This window comes from Neoarius graeffei, chromosome 12 (genome assembly GCF_027579695.1).
Source record: "Neoarius graeffei isolate fNeoGra1 chromosome 12, fNeoGra1.pri, whole genome shotgun sequence".
NCBI classification, from domain to species: Eukaryota; Metazoa; Chordata; class Actinopteri; order Siluriformes; family Ariidae; genus Neoarius; species Neoarius graeffei.
Genome location: NC_083580.1, coordinates 29,674,479 through 29,689,966, shown reverse-complemented (window position 1 = coordinate 29,689,966; position 15,488 = coordinate 29,674,479). Strand labels below are relative to the sequence as shown.

At 46.7% G+C, this 15,488-nt stretch overlaps 1 pseudogene; it reads left to right on the top strand.

The window, feature by feature from the left end:
- Positions 1–15,488, top strand: part of LOC132894736 (electrogenic sodium bicarbonate cotransporter 1-like) — a 212,500-nt pseudogene that overhangs the window by 23,554 nt on the left and 173,458 nt on the right.

Below are 15,488 nucleotides of genomic sequence, written 5' to 3'. Positions count from 1 at the left end.
GAATCAATGTGATACATATATCCAATCACTGTGCTCTCAGGTATGGATGTCTCTCTCTGGTGCTTTCATTTTTGACCAACACTTTACAGCTGTCGACATCCAGTGCTCCACTGGGTAGGACCATGGGATGAAGAAACACACCGGTAGGTAGGATAGCTGCTGGTGATGCATCAATCATCAGTATTTCCTTCTGTAGTAAGCGGCAGTAAGGAGAGTTTAGTTTATGTCGACTATGCCACCCACGGGAGGTCTAATCTCCACCTGAGAAGTTACTGGTGCTCAGACACCAAGTTATCAGTCACCATGTCTTTTCACATCAACAAAAGGCAAACAGGTTTGTGCAAAGATGAATCAGAGACAAGGAGTTCTATTTCCAATCATACAAATGTTTATTTATTAACAATGTAAATTTAGTAACAATGTTCAGAAAGTGGGATTTAAAAATTGGCATACGCATTCACACCCATGCACACATTCCCGCATTCACACACCTGCAAGCAGTCGCACCTTCACACACATACCAGCAATTACACATTCACACACATGCACGCAGTCACACACATGCACGCAGTCACAGACACGCACCAGTTGTGGGATGGATAGCAGGTTGTACCGGCCAACCTAAATCATACAAAAACACAATAAGCCAAATAAATGTAAAAAAAACAAACTAGCAGGAAGGGCTTACCAGAGGGAGACTCCAGCAAGGAAGTGGGTCGGAAGGACCACACACACACAAATGCTACACTGACCACCCAAGTGACACTACACTGCAAATAAAAGGTGAAGGACACAAAATACCCACCACCAGATGCTCGGGGCCCCCTACTGGCCGTCCCTGATCCTGCCAAAAGGAGAAAGGAAATAAAAAAATACACAATAAAAACCAAACCAACAACGTACACTTGCACACTGCCGTTGTGCGCAGCCCCTTTCAGTTAGGACCACCAAGGCGCACAATTAGCAGGGTCTTCAATAGACTCAAATTATTAAAATGCCATAATAAACAGAAAATGAATAGCGACAAAGCAGCAGCTGGTGAAGCAACTCGCACAGCCAGGTCCAGGTAATGATGGAGGGAGGTTAGCTGCACCTTCCGACCGGGCGCACGGAAGCCTAAGAGCAACGATAGTAAGCATTACTGACTAGCTAAGTATCAATACAACAGTGACTCTAGGGGAAGAGAATTACTTACCAATAACCTGTCGCAGGAACAAATAAGCCAGTCACCACGGACACGACGCAGATGGCTCGAAATGCGTTACACTTCAAGTAGGAAAACATTAGCCAGCCGAACACCAAAACCAAGCTGAGCAATTATGGTAGCCACAAACGCACAAGAGTAGCCACATACCGGAGTGCCACAGGTAGAGGTCTAAGCAGGCAATGGAAGACACAGGCAGAGATCTTAAACAGACAACGGATGACTGCGGACAACAGAGCCTGCAATATTTTGCATCTGCGCTGTAGATGTAGCCACATCAAATGCGGCCAAAAGACAAGCAGCTCAAACCACAGACAACAGCCAATGAAGCAGACAACTCGCTTGCTTGGCTGCCATAGCGTCGCACTTTTAAAGAGCTAGAATTAAATCACATAATGACGTCAATGTAACTGCGCACTCTGGTGACGTCAGCTTAAAGTGCAGGGCACCTCTACAATCTACCCCCCGCTTCTTGTATCGTCGACCCGACGATACAGCAAAAAAAAAAAGAGTCAGAGGCAATTGGAGGCCCATCAAGAGGTACTGGCCTTCAACCAACACGGTAGTCGGTGGGGGTTAGAATGCTGACCCGCTGTAACTCGAGTACTGCGACGTGGAGGCTGCTCACCACTGCTAAGGCTGGGTACCAATGGCGGGACAGCCAAGCTAGTGGAAGGAGGGTCCTGAGTACTCCTACCTGACCCCTCAATTTCACTTTGAGCATGTTCTTGAAGGGTGTCAGTCCTGACCGACATGTGGAGGCCAGTGCTCCTGACCTGTTCCCCAAGGAGGACATCCTCCTCACTAGATAGCTCTCTTTGGTCAGCGGCGGTTGGTTCTTGTCGCGTTAACCCTAGAGGATTGTCCGAGGGGTGAGATCCCAATAATCCTTTCAGCATGCTACGATGCACATTTTTCAGCTTGGTCGGATCACTAACTGGGGCAATTGTATATACGGCGCCATCTTCCAAAGGAGCCCGCACCACTGTGTGTACCAGAGGATTCCACTGGTCCTGCATTTTATTACAGCCCCGTACCCCAAGGTCGCGCACATACACCAACCGTCCCACTTCTAAAGCAGGGCTCCGCACCTGGGGGTCATGCCTATCTTTGCGATATTCTGCCGCAGCTGCAAGGCATTCCCTAGCCCCATCGAATGCTACTTGGAGCCGGGCCTGGTGTTCCTGTACCCAATCGCACACCTGACCATGGGCCGGCACTTGAACTCGGCCGAGAAGGAAGTCCACTGGCAGCTGCGGTTCCTGCCCAAACATCAGGAAATGAGGGGATTCCCCCGTAACCTGATGTGGGGTGGTGTTGTAGCAGAAAAGTACATGGGGCAAACAAGTGGCCCAGTCCCGTTTGCGAGAGGCCGGCAATGTACGAAGCAGGTTATGGAGTGTACGGTTAAACCGCTCACATTGGCCATTCCCAGCCGGGTGATACGGAGTTGTTCGCGACTTCTGAACACCATACATGGCGCAGAGTTGCTGGATCAAGTTACTCTCGAAACAGCGCCTCTGATCAGAATGAAGCCGGCTAGGGATGCCAAACCGATAAAACCACTCCGTTACCAAAACCTGGGCCACAGTCGAGGCCCGCTGATCCCGTGTGGGGACTGCAACAGAATATTTGCTGAAGACGTCAGTTATAACTAAGACGTTCTCGACCCCACCGGTGGTGGGCTCCAAAATGGTAAAGTCCACCGCCTCAGTCTCATTAGGGCGTGATGCCAACAGGTGACCCATGAATGTGGAGGCAGGGGGGGCTGTCTCCTTAGCTACCTGACATTGAGGGCACTCCTCACACCACTGGCGAACCTCTGCAAACATTCACGGCCAGTAGCACCTCTGACGGACCAACTCCAGGGTGCGATTGACTCCTTGGTGGCCATGCTGCTGGTGGAGTTGCTGCAAGACCTCAGAGCGTAAAGCAGATGGCAGAATCAGCTGACAGCACTCTTCCCCATCGTTGGGGTGAAGGACGCGTCGATAAAGCACTCCCTCATTGTCAACTAGCCGGTCCCATTGGCGCAATAAAATAAGCACCAAGGGTGACAGGGCCTGTCTCTCTTCACGAGTCGGACGGCGCTGGTCCCTCCAAAAGACGAGGGCCGACCGAATAATGGGGTCATTCTCCTGTAAAAAGCGCAAATCCGCCGGAGCATGAGACGGTAGCACGGAGACTACCAGTTGGGTGGCTCGAATGCCCTCTCCCTGGGCTGCTACCTGTTGCAGCAGTTTAGGGACCGCCGTCCCTGAAGCCAGATCACATACCCCCTCCCCTTCAGGTTGGTATTGCCGCGAAAGGGCGTCAGCATTGCGATTTGACCTCCCAGATCGATACTTTAGTTCGAAGTCAAAAGACGCCAACTGAGCAGCCCAGCGATGTTCTACTGCCCCTAACTTTGCAGAGGAGAGGTGGCTCAAGGGGTTGTTGTCTGTATAGACTATGCACTTCTGACGAATTAAATACTCCCTGAACTTCTCAGTAATCGCCCACTTCAGGGCAAGAAATTCGAGCTTCATGGAGCTGTAACTGGTCATGTTGCATTCGGTTGGTCGCAGGGCTCTACTGGCGTACGCTACCGGCCAGACCTTACCGTCCACCTCCTGCGACAGCACTGCCCCTAAGCCACAATGGCTCGCATCCACTTCAAGGATGAAAGGCCGGCTGAAGTCTGCATAAGCCAGTACGGGTGAGGAGACAAGCTTTTCTTTAAGTCCCTCAAAACTGGCCTCACATTCCTCAGACCAGGCTTCCTGGATCATCCGTCCTGACGCCCGTCTGGACCCACCTCCACTCAATTCAGCCACCAGTCGGTGTAAAGGGGCTGCCACTTTTGCAAAACCTTCCACAAACTGCCGGTAATAGCTCGCAAAGCCAAGGAAAGAGCGAAGCTCCGACACGTTGGTAGGCCGACGCCATTTTGAGACTGCGTCCACCTTCTCAGGATCAGTAGAGACGCCGTGCTGAGAAATAACGTGGCCCAAATATCGTACCTCCGGTTTGAAGAAGGCACACTTCCCTAACTTGGCCTTGAGACCTTCCATCTGTAACCGGGTCAAGACCATCTCCAGTCACTGCAGATGTTGTGCTACGGTGGATGAGAAAATTACAATATCATCAAGATACAGCAGGACGGAAAGACACTGTTGGTCACCGAACATGCGTTGCATCAGGCGCTGGAAGGTGCTAGGTGCATTGCAAAGACCAAACGGCATTCTGTTCCACTCGAACAATCCGAACGGGGAACAGAATGCCGTTTTAGCCCGATCACCCTCTGACACAGGGACTTGGTTGTACCCACTGGCTAAGTCCATAGTGGAGAACCAGCGGGCACCTACCAACATGTCCAGCGTCTCCTCGATTCGAGGAAGAGGGAAGGCATCCTTCCGTGTCCTGGTGTTCAGCAGACAATAGTCTACACAGAGCCTTAAGCTCCCATCCTTCTTCTTGACCAGGACCAGAGGTGATGCAAAGGGACTGCTGCTCTCCCTAATGACCTTGGCCTGGAGAAGCTGGTGTATGTGAGTTTTGACTGCTTCATAATCAGAAGGGGCGATGCGCCTATAGCGCTGGCGAACTGGGGCCTGATCCAATAATGGGATGTCATGGGAAATAAGGGTAGTACAACCCAAATCTCCTTCATGGGCAGAAAAGACAGACGAACACTTCAATAGCAGTGCACGGACCTGTGTTTGCTCCACATCAGACAGGGGCGACAAATCAATAACCTTAATTTGCTCCTCCACTGGTGACGGAACCGAGGGTTGGCAGCCAGCAGTGGCAGCAACAGATCGAACCTCTACCACACCCCGCAGCAAGCTAACCATTGAAACCCTGCTCAGCTGTCTGAGCATAGTACACGGGTAAAGTAAAATGTCAGTAGAACCGACATTTACAACTGGAATATGCACTGAGCCTCGAGCCACCTGTACAAGGGCTGGGGAAACCAACAATCCCCTGGGCAGCCCCCGATCAGTTGGCTCAAACAGCATGCCACACCCTACATACTGCTCGGAACAGGTCGCGGCGACCATTTTTATAGTTCCCCCTGGAACTCGCCATGGCCTTCGACCACCAACCTTGACTGGGCCGCTGGTTTTGCCAGCAGGCTGAAGTTCAGCCCGATAACAATGTTGCAGTGCCCTTACCACTGGCTGTGGCGCTGTGGAGACAGATGGAAGGTCAAACAGGGTGGGGCCATGTTGCCCAAAAAGTTCCTGATAGCACTTACTAATCACGTTCATTCCCAGAACCCCCAGAACATAAGCTGGCAGGCACCCTGGGGGGTCCCGACCAACCAAGACACCACAGTTATGCATGCATTTACCGCACAATTCTACATCCAGCTCTAAATAGCCCAAGTATGGAATTTCAAGGCCATTAGCAGCACAAAGCTGTAGCCAGTGGCACGATTGCAAACGTTCCTGGCCCAAAGGCTCAAAATGTGCCAAGAAGAAACTCTCGGTTATCGTAGACACCATAGACCCTGTGTCAATAAGGCAAGGAACACTAACCCCGCCCATCAAAACAAGCAAATGCGGACAGTTGAACAATAAGCCATCAGAAACAGTAAGAGAACCAGACGAGATAACCGAGCCAAGGGGTGCCCTCTCCGGACTGTGGCCCTTCAGTCCGGCGGGCATTAGTTTTCCGATGGCCGGTTCAAGCGGGAGGGTCTACTCTTAAGAGGCATCAAGCCTCCATTAGAAGGAACCGGTGGAGGCCGCACTACTCTCTCCCCATCGCAATCCCCCACATAATGACCTGGCTGCTGGCAACACCTGCAGATGATGGGCCCCTGCCGGGGGGACCAACCACGCCTCCGCGGCTCCTCCTGTGTGGCCACACTACAGGAAAGATTTTGCAACTGCATCTGCTGCTGCTGTACCATTCCCATTAGCTTCTCCATGTCAGATTTTAATTTCTCCAGGTCAGACCTTGGTAGGGGCCCGCCCTGAGGGCCACTGGTCACCACACAGGGTGTACCAGAGACCCCAAAGATTCTATCAGTTCTAGATGGTAAGGAGAAACTACGCAGCTGTATAGGTTCAACAGAACCCTCACGCTCCCAACGAATGGCTTCTTTACGAACCTCAATAAGAGTAGCCAATGGTTTGGTACGAATGAAGCTTTTCAGGGCACGGCGCAAGGCACCCTCTCTTACATGCTCCACGAATTGGTCACGCAGCAGAACATCTGCATTATTGATCCCCTCTGGCGCATGCCGTTTGACCTTATCCATTAGGGTCATTAACGCGATCGAAAACTCAAGCAAAGACTCCTCCTCCTGCTGTTTTCTGGAAAAGAACGCCTCCTGCAAGGCGACATACGATTGGGGACAACCATATAACTCCTGCAAGATTTCTAATATCTTCTCTGGATTCTCCCTCTCCTCCCTTGGCCTATACCGAATCTCTTCCCGAGCCTCACCCTCGAGGTGATCAAAAAGAAAATAGGCCTTTTCGATTGTAGACAGGTGCCGAGCCCGCATACAGGCAACCGCTTCCTCTTTTCACTCTTCAATGCCTATACCTACACTTCCCCTAAAAGTGGGGCACTTCTTTTCCCGAGGGATAAAGACTAACCGTTCAGTTGGTACGACTGGCACACTAGGGCCAGGGGCATCTGCACTCGAACCTTGCCCTGAGTGCATAGTTTTTAACCGTTCGTTCTCAGTTCTTAGCTGGGCTACTAGGTCCCCAAGTTCTTGCATCTCCTCAGACATACTGACACAAAAGGCGCGGAAACGGATTTTAGAATTTAAGCAACTCACAGGATGAGGCTGGAAGGACCTCCAGACGGCTGTAGACTTCCGAAGCCAGCTGCTGCTTTGTCTCTAGGTGGAAAAAAAACTGATGCCACTCACTCAACACTCATACAAGATAAATACAACACCCGTACAGCAAAACTGTGTTACTAAAATGAAAAACAAGGTTTACAAAAATAGAACACCAGTCTCTGTTCTTTTATGCTGATCCTGCCGACTACGCCAAAATGTAGTAAGCGGCAGTAAGGAGAGTTTAGTTTATGTCGACTACGCCACCCATGGGAGGTCTAATCTCCACCTGAGAAGTTACTGGTGCTCAGACACCAAGTTATCAGTCACCATGTCTTTTCACATCAACAAAAGGCAAACAGGTTCGTGCAAAGATGAATCAGAGACAAGGAGTTCTATTTCCAATCATACAAATGTTTATTTATTAACAATGTAAATTTAGTAACAATGTTCAGAAAGTGGAATTTAAAAATTGGCATACGCATTCACACCCATGCACACATTCCCGCATTCACACACCTGCAAGCAGTCGCACCTTCACACACATACCAGCAATTACACATTCACACACATGCACGCAGTCACACACATGCACGCAGTCACAGACACGCACCAGTTGTGGGATGGATAGCAGGTTGTACCGGCCAACCTAAATCATACAAAAACACAATAAGCCAAATAAATGTAAAAAAACCAAACTAGCAGGAAGGGCTTACCAGAGGGAGACTCCAGGAAGGAAGTGGGTTGGAAGGACCACACACACACAAATGCTACACTGACCACCCAAGTGACACTACACTGCAAATAAAAGGTGAAGGACACAAAATACCCACCACCAGATGCTCGGGGCCCCCTACTGGCCGTCCCTGATCCTGCCAAAAGGAGAAAGAAAATAAAAAAATACACAATAAAAACCAAACCAACAACGTACACTTGCACACTGCCGTTGTGCACAGCCCCTTTCAGTTAGGACCACCAAGGCACACAATTAGCAGGGTCTTCAATAGACTCAAATTATTAAAATGCCATAATAAACAGAAAATGAATAGCGACAAAGCAGCAGCTGGTGAAGCAACTTGCACAGCCAGGTCCAGGTAATGATGGAGGGAGGTTAGCTGCACCTTCCAACCGGGCGCACGGAAGCCTAAGAGCAATGATAGTAAGCATTACTGACTAGCTAAGTATCAATACAACAGTGACTCTAGGGGAAGATAATTACTTACCAATAACCTGTCGCAGGAAGAAATAAGCCAGTCACCACGGACATGACGCAGATGGCTCGAAATGCGTTACACTTCAAGTAGGAAAACATTAGCCAGCCGAACACCAAAACCAAGCTGAGCAATTATGGTAGCCACAAACGCACAAGAGTAGCCACATACCGGAGCACCACAGGTAGAGGTCTAAGCAGGCAACGGAAGACACGGGCAGAGATCTTAAACAGACAACGGATGACTGCGGACAACAGAGCCTGCAATATTTTGCATCTGCGCTGTAGATGTAGCCACATCAAACGCGGCCAAAAGACAAGCAGCTCAAACCACAGACAACAGCCATTGAAGCAGACAACTCGCTTGCTTGGCTGCCATAGCGTCGCACTTTTAAAGAGCTAGAATTAAATCACATAATGACGTCAATGTAACTGCGCACTCTGGTGACGTCAGCTTAAAGTGCAGGGCACCGCTACACTTCTTTACCGGCTGCTTTAACTCAATCTTACACACAACATGTGTGTCATGATCAGGTGGTACATTCAAAAGACCTGGTCCTAGCCATCTGACACAACCCACCTCATCATCAACTGGGGTAGGAAAAGCAACACCCTTGTGAACATGCTCCTCTTTCTTGACTCGAACACGAAGGCCCAGTGCCTGCTCAACATCAACACCCTTGTCTTTGCACTGTTCTACCAAGCGTCTGACATGGCTAGCATTGGTGCCCACAATGACAGCCGTCTGTTCATCAGTCCTGGGACTAGGACATATCAGAGCAAGAACAGTTACTGTCTGACTGGTTCCCAATACCTCGGCTGGATACTCCATGTCAACCACCACATATCCCCGATAAGGGTAGCCAACACCCATTTCACTCAAACCCCACAGGGACAGACCAGGCACAGGCTGAATTGGTGTATCAGGCAAGTATTTCTTACCAGGGCTCGAAAATAATCATCACCTGGGAGCCACTATCTAACAAGGCAGTGCAGGGGTGCCCATTTATCTTCAGTGGCACTAGACTAGGTGGCTCCACCAACCCATCAGGAATGCAAGCAGTTTGCAACACACCTGCAGCACTCTTCTTAACATCACAGTTAACAGCACTAACTGTAGCTTCCCCAGTGGGTTGGTTGGTCTTTGACAACTTTAAGGCCTGAATTAATTTTTTAATAACTTTGGCTTGGTTCTCTGGGTTTTGACACTTTGCTGCAAAATGCCCATTCTCTCCACACCGGTAACAAAAATATTCATCTGAGCTCTTAAGTGACCCCGGGTGAGAGCTGGCAACTGGTTTAAGAACAATTACAGCTGCAGCAGCAGTCTGCGTTTCAGGCATTTTGTTAGTGACTTTTTGTTGCAGACGTTTCAGTTGTTTCTTTTAAGCGGTTAGCTCATTGTCAGAACAGCTTTCACTAGACACTACATTAGTGAGGGTTCTCTGAGTGTCGTCTGACCTGACTTGCACTGGTTTTGACACCACAGTTGCAACTAGAGACTTGAGCTCTTTTATTTCTGATTTTAACATCTGCAGTTCAGTCTGCTTGACATCATTGACTTGTTTTATATATGCACTTTGCACGATAGTACTGATCTTTTTCCATGAGGCATCATATTCCTCTTCTTCATGAATCTCCTTTAATAACTGGAGGAATGTAGGTGGCTTTTGTTTCTTCTCTCTCAGATGTAGATTAAGCAATATCAAATCTGAGCAAACAGCACCATGCAACAACTGCTCTAACCGTGCTTTGTCGGCATGGCCAGGAGGGAGGCCACCTCTCTGCACTACCCTATTCAGCGACTGTTCTAACCGCCTAAGGAAGTCAGAGAGCTTCTCACCAGCCTGTTGCTGTAACAAACGAAAAGCAAAATATAAATCCTCTCCTGACTCTGCTGTCCCAAAAGCATGCTCAAGCGCCTCTAAGCAGTCTTCAGGGCTAATGTCAGGACGAGCAGCTCGGGCTGCTTTAACAATTTCCAAAGCTGGGCCTCTTAGGCTTTCCATCAGCCTTTGCCTTTTCTCTTTGGGAGAGCAGTCACACTCTTCCACCATGAGTTGTGCTTGCTCCATCCAGTGGTCGAAATGTTCTTCTCCTGATGGGATGGGAAACAACCCAGAAAAGGATCGCAGGCGGCGGTAACTGTTGTCACTTGATGGCTTACTGGTGTTAACCAAATCACTTATTGCTTGTAGAATGGCCACAGTTGGGCTGGCGGTAGCTTCCCCTTCTGGAAGCAATGTACGGACATCTTCCATAGTTTTACCCTCTGCTTGCAACAACCCCTTAAGTTTCTGACTGAAATCTTGTGTAGTAACTACTGGGGCTTCATCTGCTGTGATAACCGGCCATGCCCCTCCACCATCAGGAAGAATCACTTCCAAAGGAACACTTTCCCTTCTCACGGCTTCTTTAAATTCACACAGGACCAGGTATCTGTTGTGCTGCATGCTGAAAGTCTGCCCTCGAACGCGCACAAGTCCCAGACTCTTCACTGTTTGCATTGTCTCTTCAACTGCAGTAATGTTGACTTCGTGTGGGATGAGTACCATAACTGCATGAGCCTCATCTAATTCCTCACCACGGCACCATCCCTTTAATTCTGATATTACCTCTGCTTTGTTATCCATATTAACTGAACTGTTGTTAGTATTGGCAACACAAAATGCTTATTTTGACTTGAAAAATAAGGACAAAAACAAGAAACCCACACTATAATCCCAATGGTGCCTCCAATTTATGTAGCGCCTCCCTTGTGAAAATGACAATATGTGAGAGGGGCTAACCTGAGTTCTTATAATACAGTTATTATGTATGGGGTTTCACCTCTGAATATTGCAATTTCTTAAATTTCACTGACAAGGTAAAATGTTCCTCTCCGATATATTATATATAAACTAAATAAATGGATTACTTTTACACCAACTATCTTGTGTTTTGATTGCTAATTGTATGTACAATAACACTTTTACCTAAATTTTCCTCAGGGTTAAATTTCACACGTGCAACACTCAATGACCACAAAAAAGTTATAAGAACACATGAACTATTTACTGAAAAGAGAATGTAAAAATGGTTCTCAAGCATTTAGTTATATCACCCAATAGCACAACTCAAATAATCACCAAGAATGGTTCACAATGAAACCTAAAGGGCCAAATATATATATATATATATATATATATATATATATATATATATATATATATATATATATATATATACTAAAGCCGGCAATAGATTCAGAATAATACCTTTCCCCAACCCCAGTTCTCCCGTTGCAGGCCTGATTTGCAGCTTGGGTGCGGTGTAGCCTTAAACACAACGGCTCCTTCACCGCTGGGGCAAACATAAAAGGAATTCAAATACCTCAATGTCTTGGCAGTCACTCGTGCATTGAGAGGTTGTAGGCAGATGCAGTGGAATTCGGTCGTTGCTCGTTCAATTCTCCCCTCGGCAACACGGTCAGGCTCCGTTGGTGTCCTGGTGCTCTCGTCACTGTCCCTGCGCTCTAATGGGCCTCACGTTGTAGCTTGCAGGTCGCTAGCTTGCTCGCAAAGTCCATTCCAAAGCCACTGGATAGACGACTTGGGCTAAACCGCGTCAGTCTTCAACTCTGCCTTGCGTTAAATTGTCCACTTAACAGGCAGATAACTATCACCATTGAAGTTCTAACAAAGTCTTCATACCAAAAACTTAACTTTTATGATGATAAAGAGTCACTTTCACCTTGTGTGAATTAGCGTAACTACTTAACTCGGGACTCACTGAATGCGTGACTTCTTTCCAAAATGCCTCTCTCCAATCTCCCCTACGTACAATCTGCGACTTACTTCCTCCCCTTTGACCTCTTCCGTGATTGGCCCATCACAGAAAATACAGAAAAGAAATAAATTGAAAACAGTAATACAGACTTATTTTCACATACTTTCAGGCAAAATCAAAACATTGTCACAAATATTCATACATAGTAAATTTTTAACACTTAACATGTAATATTCAAAAAAACATACATGTTACCCAAAAACCTCTTCTCTTAAAGTAACAGAACCAAATGACCTTCTTGCTGGCCAAATGAATTTTAACCTTAATCTTCATGTACTTTCTACTATTGCCTTAAATACATTTTAAACTATTTATTATGCTATGAATTTATTTATTTAAAACCACTTTCAAATGCTGAATACTAAATCCCACCAGGGTTACAGTTGTACATACAAATATCTTGTCCATATACATATTCAGTCTGCTCACTGACAAAGAAGTACATGGTGCCTTGTTTGCTCTTAGGTGGAAGTATTACAGCACCATGTATGGTATCTCTCTGGGGTTTTAAAGATTTATCTCTGACTTTTAAAAAGTGGTGAGTCGCCTCCATCTGCCACTATCCCTAGGAGTCTTGTGTACAATGAGACTTCAGCACAATGATTCTTGTGCTAAAGTCCTTTAAGGCCTCTATCTTTGAGTCCATGCAGGATGCCAAATTGAAATGATTATCTCAGAAAACTATCTTTTGCTAACAAAACACTTAGTAGTAGTGGGGATGACTTAAGAGAGACCTTGTGGTTGAATCTGAGATTTGAAAGTCATTTCATTTAATTATGTGAATCACTCACCTTGAAGCTTTCAGTGAAGTTGATCATGCACAGCAATCCACAAATTTATATATCATGTTAGTTATTTTTAAGTTGCTTTGAATAAACATCTCATCTCATCTCATCTCATTATCTCTAGCCGCTTTATCCTGTTCCACAGGGTCGCAGGCAAGCTGGAGCCTATCCCAGCTGACTACGGGTGAAAGGCGGGGTACACCCTGGACAAGTCGTCAGGTCATCACAGGGCTGACACATAGACACAGACAACCATTCACACTCACATTCACACCTACGGTCAATTTAGAGTCACCAGTTAACCTAACCTGCATGTCTTTGGACTGTGAGGGAAACCGGAGCACCCGAAGGAAATCCACGCGGACACGGGGAGAACATACAAACTCCACACAGAAAGGCCCTCGCCGGCCACGGGGCTCGAACCTGGACCTTCTTGTTGTGAGGCGACAGTGCTAACCACTATACCACTGTGCCGCCTTGAATAAACATGTTTAGCAAATTCATCTCATCTCATCTCATCTCATTATCTCTAGCCGCTTTATCCTTCTACAGGGTCGCAGGCAAGCTGGAGCCCATCCCAGCTGACCACGGGCGAAAGGCGGGGCACACCCTGGACAAGTCGCCAGGTCATCACAGGGCTGACACATAGACACAGACAACCATTCACACTCACACCTACGGTCAATTTAGAGTCACCAGTTAACCTAACCTGCATGTCTTTGGACTGTGGGGGAAACCGGAGCACCCGGAGGAAACCCACGCGGACACGGGGAGAACATGCAAACTCCACACAGAAAGGCCCTTGCCGGCCACGGGGCTCGAACCCGGACCTTCTTGCTGTGAGGCGACAGTGCTAACCACTATACCACTGTGCCGCCTTGAATAAACATGTTTAGCAAATTAATACATTTAATATAAATAACTATTATTATTTGCATCATGTTTTATTTTTATCTCACCACACCTTGCGATTACATCAAAAATTGAAAGTTTGTGTTAAAATCTATAAAATGACACAGAGGAGACCTGTTCATGTCAGCATCACTTTAATATTCTCTAAATGATTTTATATGAACTGAAAATTAATATCAACAAATAGGATAGCAAATGGAGACGTTTTTACAGTACACATGCATTTTTACATGCTGTATTATTTTTGGTCTTTAATTGATCACTTGTCTCCATGCAGTCTCTCCGGCAGCTGAACGGATTCGCTTTATTCTGGGTGAGGAAGAAAGTGCTCTCCCATTGCCACAGTTATTCACTGAGCTTGATGAGCTGCTCACTACTGATGGCAACGAGGTTGAGTGGAAGGAGACAGCAAGGTCTCTCACACACACACACACACACACACACACACACACACACACACACACACACACACACACACACACACACAGGAAAGCAAACCATGACAGAGAGATAAAAAGACAAAGTCACCTGATTCAGGTTGTCATGATTTCCTGAGTGTATTGATTCCATTTGACCTGAATTCACTTCTCTTCATGCAGTTCATATGAGCATCACAATACTCAGAAATTACAAGCACACACCACTCCTAAATCTTTTTGTAAGAACTTTTTTAATTAGTTTGATTTGACGTAATGATTGAAGCGTAAAAACTGCAGTAATGATATACATAGTTAAAGGCCTTTCATTGATATTTTCAAGCTGAAATTAACAACAAAGAAGCAATTCAGACAGACTCTTATTACGGTAGCTGTGTGTCACTGCAGACCTACGTGTGTATGAGAGAGAGAGATAAACAGAACTTTCTGTGCTCTGAGGTCTCTGGATTTAAATGCATTTATAAATTTATATGTTAGAAGTGTGTGTGTGTGAGAGGGAGAGAGCAAGAGATTCATAAAGTAAGGTGTGAAAGTGAATGTTAAGAACCTTATAAAATAAATTATCTTTTGTTTGATCTTTAAATAGACATATCAGGTGAAAATTAAAATTCAATCAAAATTGCTTGAAGCTGGTCTGATTGAATTCAGAATTGAATGCAGAACAACATACTTTTTACAGAATTAAAAAAAGTTTATCTGTTCTTTAGTTATTACAAATCAAAGATTGAAAACCAGCTTAATTTTTAGAATAACTCAATTATTTTTATAATGATGTCATCTAAGTAGGCCGCAGGATAGGTAACATGTGGGCGGAGGGCTACTGGAACGTAGCGGGAGCACAAAATAACTCGAAAGGAAGAGTGATGAATTGGTGAAAGCCAAAAGGTGTGGAAAAGGTCATTTTCTCTAGGGATACAGAAGTCAAGGGGATCTGCCAATATCCCTTTGTAAAATCCAGTGTTGAATAAAAGCGAGCCACGCCTAATCAGTCGAGCAGCTTATCAATGCAAGGCATTGGGTGCATGTCAAATTTAGACACCACATTGACTTTTCTGTAGTCCACACAGAACCAGACTGACCTGTCGGTCTTGGGGACCAAGATCACCGGGCTGCTGCAGTCACTCTGGGAGTCCTCGATTATTCCCATTTCGAGCATGGTCTTGAGTTTGTCCTGAACCACCACTTTCTTGTGTTCGGGCAAGCGGTATGGGTGGCTACGTACCACCACTCCTGGGGGTGTCTCAGTGTGGTGTTCTCTGAGGTGAGTGCAGCCAGGAAGGGGCAAGAACATCTGGAAAACTCTGCTTGCAGCCTGCAACCTCCATGA